Here is a 13313-nt window from a genome sequence, read left to right as displayed (position 1 = left end):
TATGAAACTATTTCTCTTACAGTGTTGTGTTATACACAGGAAATATACTATATGCTACAGCAGGGGTCTCAAACTGGCAGCCCTCCAACTGTTGTAAAACTACAAGTCCCATGAGGCTGACGGCTAGAAGCATGACTCACAGGCAGAGGCATGATGGGACTTGTAGTTTCCCAACAGTTGGAGGGCCACCAGTTTGAGACCCCTGTGCTACAGACTCTGGCACCACATGATCCCCTGTTACCCCTGTGATATTGTATAAAGTGTTTCAAGTATTGTAAATATTTGGTATACAAGAAACACCCTCAGTATTTTCATTTTTGTTTTAAATGTCTGTTCTTTGACCAAAACAGGAGGCATTCTGGATATACTGTATGTACAGAACATTATTTTCTCTCCTCATAGGCAAGTGTTATTGGCTTGCTTGGTCAACCTAAATGTGCTGTGGCAAAACTTTTCCTGCCACATCTTCAGGGTTTCATTTTTTTTTTTTTTATTTACCAGGATATCAGGCAAACACTATTTTTATACATATACACCACTATTAAAAATATATTTATATCTGCCAAAATCTGACTTTATTATTTGTTTGCTTTAAAAAAAATAAAATAACTGGAACATGTTGGTGGTTATTGGTTGGTTTAGCATTGTGTTCTTACTGTAAAATAAACTGATGAGACTAAAGCCTCATACACACGATAGGACTTTGTACAAACTTTCCTGTGGATTTTTGTACAAAGGGCGTCTGCCCTGAACTTGTATTGCATACACACAGCAGGACTTTTTCAGCCAACTTTCACCAAATCATGTGGTTTTTCTGCTCTTTACCGCCACCTTTGGTCAACCTTTGTATTGTTGTCTGATCTTTTGCATTGGTTCTGAGCATGCGTGTTTGTACAAAAGTCCTATGGTTTTCTGTACACATGATCAGACTTTGCTCCATCAGACTTTTGTTGCCAGAACATTTGTCCGTTCGCACAGCCAACAAAAGTCCAATGAAAACCAAAAAAGTTTGTCCGATGGAGCGTACACACGGTCGGATGTTGCTCCAAAACAGCTAATTTGCAGGTTTGTTGTCAAAAAGTCTGACCGTGTGTATGGGCCTTACGGTTTCGTTCACACAAGTCGGATCCAGTCAGTGGAGTCTGCCAGCTGGTAGATGACAGGTCTGTCTCTGCTTACTGAGTGGGGAGGGGCCTGTCCGAGCACTGCTGATTCCTTTTGGAGGGATTCGATGGAAAACAGACAGCATGTCCGTTTTTCACCAGATCTCATCTGATCCGATCTGACACATCTCTGCTGACATCCATCTCCCATAGGAGTAAATGGATAGCCTGCTCGGATCTGCCTGAAAAAGGGACAGGCAGATCCAAGCATGCTTGCCATGTGAAAGGGGCCTAAAGCTTGTTTGTGTGGTCTTTGCATTCAATAACTGTTTGAATTGATGAAAAATTTAATCATTTTTTATTTGCAGAGCTCATTGATACATGATGCATCATGTTTTAAAAAATTTAAAAGTTTTTAACTTCAGCTTCTAAAAGCAGAACCTCCTTAACCACTTCCCACCCGGCCAATGCACATATACGGCCGGGTGGGAGCCGTCTACTCCTGATAAGACGTTCAGGAACGTCCATCAGAAGGAGCGGGATCGCGCACGCGCGTGCCTGCGCAGCGGCGCGATCCCGATGTGCCCGTGTCACCCGGACACGGCGCATCTCAGATCGGCAGGAGGGCTCTGTGATTGGCCCTCCTGATCACATGACGGCCGTGTCCAATCACGGCCGTCATGTGATGTAAACAAACAGCCGGTTGCTAGGCAATCGGCTCCTCCTCTCCTCACACAGAAGTCATCGCTGAGGAGAGGAGAGCAGATCGCTGCAGCCGGCTGATGATCAGTGAGTATGAGCTGTTTTTTTACAGCTTTTTACTCACTGATCACCAGTCTAGTGTACACACAAATCACCACACAGTATAAACACAATGTCCCCAAAACATACATGTCCCCAAATAATAAAAACACATGTCCCTCACATATGTCCCACTAAAATCACATGTCCCAATGATGACCTGCACACATATGTACGTGATCATTTGCGTACATATGTCCGTGATCACACAAACCAATTATTATACACTTAATGGAATTTTTTTTACCAAAAACATGTAGCAGAATACATTTTGGCTTAAATTTATGACAAAATTTGATTTTATTGGATTTCTTTTAAAATAGAAAAAAGAAAATATATATTTTTTTTTTGCGCTTATATCGCAAAAAATAAAAAACGGAGTCGTGAATAAATACCACCAAAATAAAGCTCTATTTGTGCGAACAAAATGATAAAAATTTCATTTGGGTACAGTGTAGCATGACTGCGCAATTGTCACTGAAAGCGCTAGAGTGATGAAAGCTGAAAATTGGGCTGGGAAGGAAGGGGGCGAAAGTGCCCTGTATTGAAGTGGTTAAAGAGGAATTCCACCAAAAAAAAAAATATTAAAAGCCAGCAGCTATAAATACTACAGCTGCTGACTTTTAATAAATGGACACTCACCTGTCCCGGGTTCCAGCGAGGCCGATCGATCGCTTGGCCCTCGGCTGCTGCCGCCACCATTCTAGGTGAGGGAATCAGGAAGTGAAGCGAATCGGCTTCACTTCCCGGTTCCCTACTGCGCATGCGCGAGTAGCACAGCGCAATAGGAATTCTCCGCGCTGTCACTGGGACCCGTGTGTGTCCCAGCAGACAGTGCGGCAGGACAGGAAATGGCGTAGACTCCCACGGGAGTCTATGCCTGGAAGTGGGTGTAAATACCTGTCTTTGACAGGTATCTCCACCCCCCTCCCCCCTGAAAGGTGGCAATTGTGACACCGGAGGGGGGGAGGGATCCGATCAGCGGAGGTTCCACTTTAGGGTGGAACCCCGCTTTAATTTTGTGAAATGTCTGTCAAATGTATTTTAACTGGACAGCCCCTTTTTGAGCAGATGCTGTGTCCAAGAGTAGCAACACTGCTATCTCTCTTCTTATAACTCCTGCTGCTGTAATTTAAATCCTGTGATTCTGTGGATCAAGCCTGCATGAGTGCTCCCAAAGCAAGGAGCTTGCTGGGGGGGGCAGTACGAAGGGAGGAGGAGCAGAGCGCACCAGCAGAAGTGGTTCAAGGCCACTCTGTGCAAAACCATTGCGCAGAGCAGGTAAGTATAACATCTTTATCATTTTAAGAAAGGTGCTTTACAATCACTTTAACCATTTCCCAAGCATGTAAACTTTGTAGGTCAACGCTGACTGAATAATGCTATTTCTAATGTTTTTATTCAAAAGTACTTGAACAGATCTTTTTGTTCAATTGGGCCTCTTGCGCACACTGGCATGTGACCCTGTGCAACACAAATTCTGGCATATTGTCCCACCCAGGAAACCCAGTTACTGCGTATAGACACAAATGGGTGCATTCAGGTATACGCTGATGCTTGAATAATTATAAAGGGATCTGAGGTTAACCGCTTCAGTTGTGGGAAGTGGACAGTAGATACCGAACCAGTATTGTCCCCCCTGTATTTCAACTTAACACCTGCTAATAACAAGTCGGTATTGGGTGCAGTCCATGTGACCCAATACCAATGCACAGTCACCCATACATACAGGAATTCATTCACTTGTGTAAGGCTAGTGAAACCAATATAAATTGGGCTCAGCTATTGATAACCTCAGCTGAGGTTTCCTTTAGTGGCCTCAATGTCTATAGCAGGGGTGTCCAAACTTTTTTCAAAGAGGGCCAGATTTGGTGAAGTGAACATGCGTGAGGGCTGATCATTTTGCCTGACATTTTTTGAACCATTAAAGTTTGGTCTAAAGCCCCGTACACGCGATCGGATTTTCCAATGGGAAATGTGTGATGACAGGCTGTTGGTGGAAAATCCAACCATGTGTATGCTCCATCGGACAAATGGTGGATAGCAGGTTTTAAAATTTTCCGTGGACGAATGTCTGTTGGATTTTTCCAAGCGTGTGTGTACACAAGTCCAAAATACAAACACGCATGCTTGCAAGCATGAGGCAAAAGTGGTTGGTCTTGTAAACTAGCGATCGTAATGGAGAATTAATTTTTGTATTGTGGCAAATTATGAAATCTCGAAATGCAGTGCACAATTCGCTTCTTTAATGGGATAATAATGAAGCTGCTTTGCTGGTGCTACTGATGGAGTTACTGCAAACTCATTTTCAAAGGTTTTTAAGATCAAAGATAAAATACTGTCGGCGTCCCTTGTCAATTTTACATTGTTTTTTTTTGTAAATGTAGCTGCCTACTCCCAAACTGTCATTTGAAGTCAAACACATAGCCAAGTATTCTCCACACTTTTGTTTTTTTAATGCACAATAAAAAAAAAAAAAGTAAAATTAGACATGCTATCTGCCAATAGAACTTAACCAAGAAGTGCATTCTATGTATCCAAAAATATATCAAATCATTATTCAACCAAAAAAATAATGTCAAAGCAATAACTCCAAGGCCAATAATAAATAACACGTTATCTCCTCCGATTCCGCAACATGTCTGGTTAAAAAAACGGCCCTTCAGAAAACGAACTGAAAAGCGCAAATCAACACTCAAACTTCAGACGGAGCAGATAAATATCTAAAACATATCAACATATAAAAAATATATAAAGTGCTCGTTCTCCGTGATATTGCAATCAGTCCTCAGTGAGGTTTTTGTTTTTTTTCCCATAAAGATTTTATTCAGTTTAAGAATATGTACAAACATATCAAAAACAGTTGTCATAAGACAAAGTCAAACAAGGGTTATCATATTAGTACCATTTGGAGGCTACAACATAGAAGAACATCTTGAAATGAAATGAACAAGCACGGAACATGAGATCGGTCAATGGCTTAGAAGGGTGGAGGATCTCATTCTCACCTTTCACCTCCCCCCATCCCCCCCCAGGCATAGTCCAGGGAGGGGAAGGGAGTATTAATTCGTTCCCGACAAGAGCTAGGGCATAGTGTATCCTGTTAAGGCAGAAGAGATGGAAAAGGGGAGGTACCACTGGTTAAGTCCTGGTGTGCGTGTTCAACTAGTATAAATGGGGAGAAGGATACTCCATGATAGAATAGTCAGAGAGTAGGGAAGAAAAGTAAAGGCGGAGATGAAGAACTACAGGGGGGAGGGTGAGGGAGGGGAAAACCTGTAATGGGATGGGGGGGTGAAAAGGGAAAAAGCTGGGAGAGGGGGCGGGTGTATAGGGAGAAATAGTTGGGGAATCAGGAGTGGGTCCGCGCCCGCCCCCCAGGGGCGACCCGGGTCCCACTGCAGAGTTCACAGATCAACCCTAAAGAACATGCTGTCGATAGCTATCAATTGTGGTGAAATGAATCCAGCATCCCCATATATTCGAGAATGTGTGCATTCTGTCTTGCGAGATATGGATCAATTCCTCCATATCTTTTATTTTTGAGATTCTCGCAAACCACTCTCTGATCGTCGGAACACAAGTTTAGCGCCAATGTTTGGGGATACAGAGTCTAGCTGCATTGACAATATGCATGGCCAAGGATTTTGTAGTAATCCTTTTAGATAGGGATGTATGGTATAAGAGAAATTGGGCTGGTGTAAAGTCAAGGGTGAATGTTGTGATATGTGTGATGAGGTCATGGACATCCTTCCAAAAGGGCTGGAGGTTCACACAGTCCCACCACACATGTAGCATGTCGAACCACATCTCCAACAAGTATTGGAGATGCTAGGAGAGAATTTATGGAGATGCGAGGGGGTTCTATACCGTCTGGTGACCACTTTGTAACAGTTTTCTTGGATAGCAACATTTAGAGAGCCTTCATGTGCATAGTCATGGATAGTGTTCCAGTCCTCTGCTGTCAGAGAAATTTGCAAGTCTCTATTGCAGGATATTTGAGTCGGAGTCAGAGCCTTAGGGAGCCGTACACACGATCAAACAATCGGGTGGAAACGGGGAACCCCAACGCCGAAAAAAATTGGCGTGGGGGTCCCCCCAGGTCCACATCAGACCCTTGTCAGAGCACGCTACCCGGCCGGCCAGGAAAAGGGGGGGACGAGCGAGCGCCCCCCCCCCCCCCTCCTGAGCCGTACCAGGCCACGTGCCCTCAACATGGGAGGGTGCCTTGGGGAAGGGGGGGCCGCGCGGCCCCCCCACCCCAAAGCACCTTGTCCCCATGTTGATGAGGACAAGGGCCTCTTCCCGACAACCCTGGCCGTTGGTTGTCGGGGTCTGCGGGCGGGTGGCTTATCGGAATCCAGGAGCTCCCTTTAATAAGGGAGCCCCCGGATACCGGCCCCCCACCCTATGTGAATGAGTATGGGGTACAATGTACCCCTACCCATTCACCTGTGAACAAAAGTTTAAAAAAAACAACACACAAGGGTTAAAATAGTTTATTACACAACTCCGGTGGTCTTCTTGCCGGACTCCTCCGCTATCTTCTTCTAGCTCTTTTGCTAGCGGAGGAGCCCGGCTTTCTTCCTCACCGCCGCCCTCTTCTTCCGACTTTGGGGGTCTCGTCCCCCTCTTCGGTTCTTCTTGCCGGGCCACCGCACCTTCTTCTAGCTCTTTTACAGGCGGTGGCCCGGTCTTCTGTCGCCGCCTTCTGTTCTTCTCTTCAGATGTTGCCTCGTCGCATCCTCCGCTCACAATAGCACGGACGCGACGCGCGGCGACTTATATAGGGACATCACCGGATGATTTCCCCGCCCATTATGGTGTCACAGTCCCAGAGGATGCTGGGACTGTGACATCATAATAGGCAGGGACATCATCCGGTGATGTCCCTATATAAGTTGCCGCGCGTCGCGTCCGTGCCATTGTGAGCGGAGGATGCGACGAGGCAACATCTGAAGAGAAGAACAGAAGGCGGCGACAACAGTGGCCACCGCCTGTAAAAGAGCTAGAAGAAGATAGCGGAGGAGTCCGGCGAGAAGAGCCCCGAAGACGGAAGACCCCCGAAGCTGTGCAATAAACTATTTTAACCCTTGTGTTGTTTTTTTTTTTTTTTTACAGGTGAATGGGTAGGGGTACATTGTACCCCATACTCATTCACATGGGGGGGCCTGGGATCCGGGGGCCCCCTTATTAAAGGGGGCTCACAGATTCCGATAAGCCCCCCGCCCGTGACAACCAACGGCCAGGGTTGTCGGGAAGAGGCCCTTGTCCTCATCAACATGGGGACAAGGTGCTTTGGGGTGGGGGGCCACGCGGCCTCCCCTTCCCCAAGGCACCCCCCCATGTTGAGGGCACGCGGCCTGGTACGGCTCAGGAGGGGGGGGGGGCGCTCGCCCCTTTTCCTGGCCGGCCGGGTAGCGTGCTTGGACAAGGGTCTGATGTGGACCTGGGGGGACCCCACGCCGATTTTCTTTGGCGTTGGGGTTCCCCTTTAAGTCCATACCAGGTGGCGGGGCCAGCGACGTCTCCTTCGCGGGCCCCGCCTACCTTGAGACGCGCTCAAAATGAGCGGACTTTCCTCCGCGTGTGTGGGCGAGTCCGTTCATTTCAAAAGTACGGCGGACTTAGTACACCGTATTAGTCCGCTGAAAAAGTGCCGTGTGTGGGCAAGTAGCCCGTTCGGAAAGTCCGCCGGACTAGTCGACATTTCCAAAAGAAGTGTGTACAGGAGAGAGATTAAGTGTCTCTGTGGTATTTTGCGGTGGCAGAGGGATACAAAGGGCGTAAGCTGTCTCGACCAGTTCGTTTGAGAGTCATGGGTTGCAAGGAAGTGTTGGAGTTGTCTATAGGTCCAAAAAGAAAATGAGGTCGTCTTAGTAATCGTTCTAAGGATATGGGTTTCCCATTGGAGTAAAACTGGAGGGCTAGTACATCCTCAAAAGGCCATTCCTGTTGCAAGAAGCTGTCAGAGTCACCTGGGGGGAAATCAGGGTTCCCTCTTAATGTGGTTAGTGGGCCCGGAATAGGGGGCCAGAGTCCCACCAGGTGTTGCTTTGCTGCAAGCCATAAGGGAGGGGTAAATGAGCGGGTGAGTCGAGAGAGATTGTGGCCAATTTTTTGGGGGTAGCCAATGGAGGAGATGCAAGGGTCCAGATGAGGAAGCTCCCTCCAGAAATACCCACAACTTTTTAAAGGCATGGATATTCCAGTCTGCGATCCTTGTGAGATGGCAGGCAGTGTAATATTTATACAAATCCGGGAGTCCAATACCCCCCCTAGATTTGGGCAATGTGAGGCGGGAGTACTTGATGCAGGGAGGGGGGTCTCTCCAAAGGAAGGCGGAACAAGCCCTACGGTATGTTGTAAAGAAGCTAGTTGGTAGGGATATAGGGACTGCCTGCATTAGATACAGTAGACATGGTAAAATTATCATCTTAAGCAGGGCTGCACATCCAAACCATGATACGTTCAGACCCATCCAGTCTTTAAAGCGGGAGTCCGCCGGGACTCCGCGTTTTTTTTTTTTTTTTAAAGTCAGCAGCTACAAATACTGCAGCTGCTGACTTTTAAAATAGTGACACTTACCTGTCCAGCACGCCCGCGATGTCGGCACCCGAAGCCGATCTCTAGATCGACACTCGAGTGCTGCCGCCGCCATCTTGGGTATGGGAATCAGGAAATGGAGCCTTTCGGCTTCATTTCCCGGTTCCCTACTGCGCATGCGCGAGCCGCGCTGCGCAATGAGGACGGTCCCCGCTGCCTTTGGGATCTGTGTGTTTCCCAGCAGGCAGCGGGGCACTTGCGGAAAGGGGCGTAATGTACGCCCCTTTCCGCAGAGAGCTAGCCTGGAAGTGTGTGCAGTTACCTGGATTATCCAGGTAACTGCACCCCCCTCCCCCCTGAAAGGTGCCAATTGTGGTGCCGGAGGGGGGGAGGAATCCGATGAGCGGAAGGTCCATTTTAGGGTGGACCTCCGCTTTAAGGTGCTTTTGGGTCTTGAGGAGGGCAGCGTGATGATTTGAAAGGTAGAGGTCTGATAGAAGGATGCCCAGGTAGGTAATTGTGTCCTTATCCCAACAGAAAGGGAAGGACTCTTGGCAATGAGCTATTTCCTGAGGAGGGAGGGTGATATTCAAGGCATGCGGTTTCGTATGGTTGATCTTTAGGTTTGATATCTTCACAGGAGTCTATATCCTTGAGGAGGTTCGGTAGGGAAATGTGAAGTGCTTTTAAAGAGAGTAGAATGTCGTCAGCGAAAGATGCGACCTTAAACTCTCTCCCCTTCACGGCTATCCCTTGGATGTTTGGGTTGTCTCTGTCTGCTAAGGAAGGGTTCCAAAGTGAGTATATAAATCAAGGGCGCAAGTGGGCATCCCTGGCGTGTTCCATTGCTGATAGGGAAGGCGTCCAACAGGTGTCCATTGACCTTCACTGCTGCAGAAGGGCCGGAATACAAGGCCATTATGTACAACAGCATGCGGCCCATTGGCTCGGAGGACCTCACGCATCTAATCCCAAGACACCCTGTTGAACGCCTTAGTAGCGGCTAGCGAGAGAAGAAATCCTTGTGTTTTGGAAGTCGTGAGCCAGGGATGCAGATTTCATGTGCGGATAGTGTTGTCCCTGGCCTTTCTTCCGGGAACAAAACCCACCTGGTCCAGAGAGATGAGGCCGGGCATTAGAGGGAGTAATCTATTGGCTAGGATCTTCGCATATATTTTAATGTCCACGTTTAAAAGTGATGTCAGTCTATAATTAGCCACTAATGCAGGTCCTTGCATTCCTTGGGTATCATGGCAATGTGGGCTGCTAGCATTCTGTGTGTGCTAACCTGGGGGTCTGATAAGGCATTAAAGGTAACTAAAAGATTGGGAGAGAGGATATCAGCAAAAGATTTGTAGTACTGGAGGGTGAGGCCATCTGGGCCTGGGCTCCTGCCCGTTTTCATTTGTTTAATGGCCGACTCCAGTTCAATTGCTGATATGTGGCTTTCGAGGTCTAGTGTCTGTTGGGGGGGTTATTGGCTCAGGTTGGACTGTAGGTTGTAAAGTTTTGAATAAAAGTTCTCAAATTTCCTGGCTGTCTTCATTCTTGGCCAGAAGAGTTCCCCCAGGGTTACGTATGTGGTGAATTGTGGAGGAGATTTTAGAATTTTGGATCGTGCATGCCAGAAGGTGGTTGCACTTATTGCCTCGTTCGTAAAAAAAATCCTCTGCGAATAAATGTATTCTTTACTTTTTTTTTTTTATTGGATAAATAAATAAATTTAAATTGGAAAAAAAATAAAAAATCCCCTGGCCAAGAAGGTATTGTCTTTTGATGCTCTTGTCAACCTCTAAAAGAAGGAAGCGGGCATGTACCAAGTCCTGTAGAGTAGATTGTGCCTATGTCAGTTTGTGGGATATCTCCAGGGATTTGATTGTGCTAAGGAGAGCGTTAATGGTCCCTTGGTGTTGTCTCTTGGTTTCCATGGCAAGGGCAATAAATTTCCCCCAAATCATGCATTTATGTGATTCCCAGAGGGAGATCAGGGAAGGCACTGTATTTGTGTTTTCATTAAAAGTATCTCAAACCACTTGACCACTGGGCACTTAAACCCCCTTCCTAACCAGACCAATTTTCAGCTTTTGGTGCTCTCACATTTTGTTGACAATTATTCAGTCATGCAACACTGTACCTATATGACATTTTTGTCCTTTTTCACACAAATAGAGCTTTCTTTTGATGCTATTTAATCACCTCTGGGTTTTTTAGTTTTTGCGCTATAAAAGAAAAAAGGACCGAAAATTCTGTACAACAATGCATTTGTCTTAGTTTCCTTTATAAAAGTTAGCAAATTAGTAATTTTTCTTCATAAATTTTGGCCAAAATTTATACTGCTACATATCTTTGGTAAAAATAACCCAAATTGTATATTATTTGGTCTCTGTGAAAGTTATAGAGTCCACAATCTATGGTGCCAATCTCTGGCAATTGATCACACCTGAAGTAGACGGCCCATCTCATTTCTTGAGACCCTGACAAGCCAGGAAAGAAATACCCCCCAAATGATCCCTTTTTGGAAATCAGTTGTAGTTGTAATTTTTTTCCCACAATTCCTTGCAAAATCAAGATTTTTTTTTTTTTCACAAAACTGTTAAATTAGCAAGTTATTTTTCACACACAGCATATGCATAGCACAAATTACACCCCAAAACACATTCTACTATTCCTCCTGAGTACGGCGATACCACGTGTGAGACTTTTACACAGCATGGCACATACAGAGGCCCAGCATGCTTGGAGCGCCATTAGGCGTTCTTGGAGCATAAATTACATATATCATTTTTTGACTACCTCTAATGCCACGTACACATGATCAGACTGTTCGGCGGACTTAGTGCGGCAGACAACCCGCTGGACTTTGCAGCGGAGGGCCACCGGACTTTCCGAATGGACGGACCTGCCCATACACGACTGGACTTTTGAAATGAACGAACTTGCCCACACATGGAGTAAAGTCCGTTCATTTTGAACGTGGCTCCATGTAGACGGAACTAGCGAAGGAAGTCAATGTCGCCACCTCAATCAGCGAGATTGACACCTCACGAGCCCTGTCCCCTTGCTCAGGGAGATCGACACCTTGCTCGTCCCCACCACCTTTCCTGACCAGCTGGGCTGCATGCTCAGATAAGGGTCTGGTATGGACTTTGGGGGGTTCCCCATGCTGTTTTTTCGGCGTAGGGGTTCCTCTTTAGATCCATACCAGGTGACGGGGATCGCGAGGTGTCAATCTTGCCAATGGAGGTGGTGACATTAACTTCCTTCGCTAGTTCCGTCTACCTGGAGCCACGTTCAAAATGAACGGACTTTACTCCGTGTGTGGGCAAGTCTGTTCATTTCAAAAGTCCAGCGGACTAGCACACAGACGGATTGTGCGCTGGACTGCCGAGTCCAGTGGACAATTTTGAGTCAAGACTTCTTTCTAAGTCCGCTGGAGCCCACACATGGGCGGAATTGTAGTCCGCTGGATAATCCGATCGTGTGTATGCGGCATTACACTTTTGAAGGCCCTGGAGCACCAGGACAATGGAAATACCCCAAAAATTACCCCATTTTGGAAAGAAAACAACCCAACGTATAATCTATGAGGCATAATGAGTCTTTTGAACATGTCATTTTTTTTTTTCTACAAGTTTCTGGAAAATGTGTAAAGAAAATGAAAACGCATTTTTTTTGTTTTGTTTTTTACAAAGTTGTCCATTTATACAATACATAAATGTCAAATCTAATTTGACTACCTATTACACTTGTGTGAGGCACTCTAGTGGCATGGATGAGAACTGATGTGGCATGGATGAGCTTTGGGTGGGATGACTGAGCATGAATGAGTATGGCCTGGTACAGATAGGATGGCTGGGTACAGATGAGGTGGCTGAGTACGGATGGGGTGGATGGGATGGCTGAGCATGGATGAGTATTGCTAAGTATGGATGGATGGATGAGTATTGCTGAGTACGGGTGGCCTGCTGAGTATGGATGGATAAGTTTTGCTTATTATGGAATGGATGGCTGAGCATGGATGAGTATTGCTGAGTATGGATGGCTGGCTGAGCATAGATGGATGGAGTGGGCACAAATCAGCGCTGTGGGCACTACACATCCAGCCCACAACGCTGCAGCAGCATCTGCTCTTTCCCCTCTCTGTACCGACCGGTACAGAGAGGGGAGAGAGGAACTGGACATGACGCCGGTTTGTTTACAGATGTTCCATCTGTCATTTGACAGAGCGATCACATGGTAAACGCCCACTGTCAGTGGCCACTTACCATGATCCATCAGGTCCTGCAGACTCAGCTGTCACAGATATTCCTGGGTGCGAGCCCCATGGGGTGCGCGGGAGCGTGATTCTGGGAGGACGTCAATGTACGCCCTCCCAGAGATATCGAGCTGCGCTATAGCTGCCATTCGGCTATTGCGCGGTCGTTAAAGAGGAAGTAAACCCTGATGGGTTTACTTCCTCTTTCATTCCCTGCAAAGGCAAAGCATAATGGACTACTATGCATCGCATAGTAGCCCATTATGTGTCACTTACCTGACACAGGAGCCAGCGATGTCACCGCTGTCCCCTGTAGTCCGGCGCATCCATCTTTTCGGTGGGGTCTTGCAGCTCCGCCGTTGTCATTCAGCGGAGCCGCGATGACGTCACTCCCGCGCATGTGCACGGGAGCCGACACACGCGGCAGCTCCATTGTTGGAAATGCCGCGCTCAGTGCGCCTGCGCGCCGCTGTCTACGGCGCATGCGCCGTAGACAGCGGTGCCTGTCTTCGGGCCAATATCTCCTAAACCGTATAGGTTTAGGAGATATTTCTTGGACCTACAGATAAGCCTTAATCTAGGCTTACCTGTAGGTCAAAGTGGTTTGT

Source organism: Lithobates pipiens, unplaced genomic scaffold (assembly GCF_037356315.1).
Source record: "Lithobates pipiens isolate NorthernLeopardFrog02 unplaced genomic scaffold, aLitPip1_a1.2 Scaffold_16, whole genome shotgun sequence".
In the NCBI taxonomy this organism is placed as follows: Eukaryota; Metazoa; Chordata; class Amphibia; order Anura; family Ranidae; genus Lithobates; species Lithobates pipiens.
The sequence above is the reverse complement of the archived record's forward strand: the minus strand, read 5'-3'. Positions refer to the sequence as shown.